We start from the raw sequence: 1,462 nt of genomic DNA, 5'->3' as shown, positions 1-1,462 counted from the left end.
GAGAGAGAGAGAGAGAGAGAGAGAGAGAGAGAGAGAGAGAGAGAGAGAGAGAGATTTTGAGAGATTTTACTCAGTATAAATATGCTTATAAAAATGCACTCTGAGAGTGTAATACACCTTTGCTCGTTCGTTGTTATAACAAGTCAAGGGAGGCGCATAAAATGATTGTATGATAATCATAGTCGAGAGTGTAAAGAAAGACTTAGAAGGTTACTAAAGAAATTGAAAATTGATTACAAAAAATAAAACTGTTTTTAGCATTTTAGATCACAGCTAGAATTTGACAGTTTGCTCAGAACAAATGTCCTTTACTTGTAAAAATTGAAACTCTGACTGTAAAACACGTTTATTTTGATTTGTTTGCCACAGTAGGCACACATAAAAATGATTAAAATATTATGATAACTAAAGCAGGGAGTAACGACCGACACAACAAGTTACTAAAGAAATTAGGAAGACAAAGAAATCAATTTATTTCCAGCTTTTTTAAATCACAACTCGAGTTTAACAGTGTGTACCACAGTGCCCTAGTTCTAAAGTTTTAAAATCTATAGATACCACCTACTGTGATATTCTTCTTGGTAATCATTAAGGAATTTTCTAGAACACGGCTAACAGGTGTTTAAAAAAAAAATTTTTTCAAAGACAAAATGATACAAGTCATTGCGCTAAAGCTGGAGACTTTATGTTCAACAGTTGAGGAAATATTTGACAATAAGTTACGCCTGAAATGTTTTACCGTACTATAGCTTCTTTCTTGCTGTTTGTTTAACTTGTTTCGTAAGTAAAAAAAAAAAAAAAAGAAAGAAAAAAGAAACATATACTTTTTAATGGAGGTTATTTTTCCTTACCTATTGTAATTATAGCACGAATGCGAGGGTCACCAAACTACGTCCAGTGGGCCGGATTTGGCCAGCGTGGTAAGTTTCGTCTGACCCGCCGTCATGCCACCATGCGGCCAACAACTTCATAGATGTGTTTGTGGCATGCCCATGACTTGACCACTAAGACTATAAATCATTTCATCCATCTCTACAGTGCAAATGAACGTAGCCTACTTTTATGGACTTCATAATGTCTACCTAATGGGACAAATCTTTCGTTTAACGCACCAGTGTATCATATTATTTAACAAAATAGTTTTCCAACCCATGCTCGGCATTGTCTCGGTTATCTGAACCACTTCGAAAAAAGTTAGGTGACCCTTACACTAAAGTGACATTGTCAGTCTTTTTGGTTGTAGCAGAATTCAATGAATTGGATGACTTACGTTGTTTTGTTTTTTTCTAACTTCAACAGAGATCAGCCACGGCAAAGTTTTGTTGAAGAGTAACCCCTCCCTCGGCTACGTGGACACAGTTGATTGGTTGCCTATCATGAGGGGGAAGGAGGAAGATGTGCACTTTATGGAGAACGCTTGCAATTTCACAGGTTGGGAGATAATGATATTAGTTGCTTGTGC

The 1,462-nt window shown here is 36.3% G+C and overlaps 1 protein-coding gene across 1 annotated transcript in view; it reads left to right on the top strand.

Annotated features, from left to right (window-relative positions):
• Positions 1-1,462, top strand: part of LOC106011952 (epidermal growth factor receptor) — a gene marked incomplete at its 5' end in the record, with an annotated part of 6,460 nt that overhangs the window by 2,069 nt on the left and 2,929 nt on the right.

Source organism: Aplysia californica, unplaced genomic scaffold (assembly GCF_000002075.1).
Source record: "Aplysia californica isolate F4 #8 unplaced genomic scaffold, AplCal3.0 scaffold00223, whole genome shotgun sequence".
NCBI classification, from domain to species: domain Eukaryota; kingdom Metazoa; phylum Mollusca; class Gastropoda; order Aplysiida; family Aplysiidae; genus Aplysia; species Aplysia californica.
Note: the sequence above shows the minus strand (reverse complement) of the source record. Positions and strands in the feature narration are given on the sequence as shown.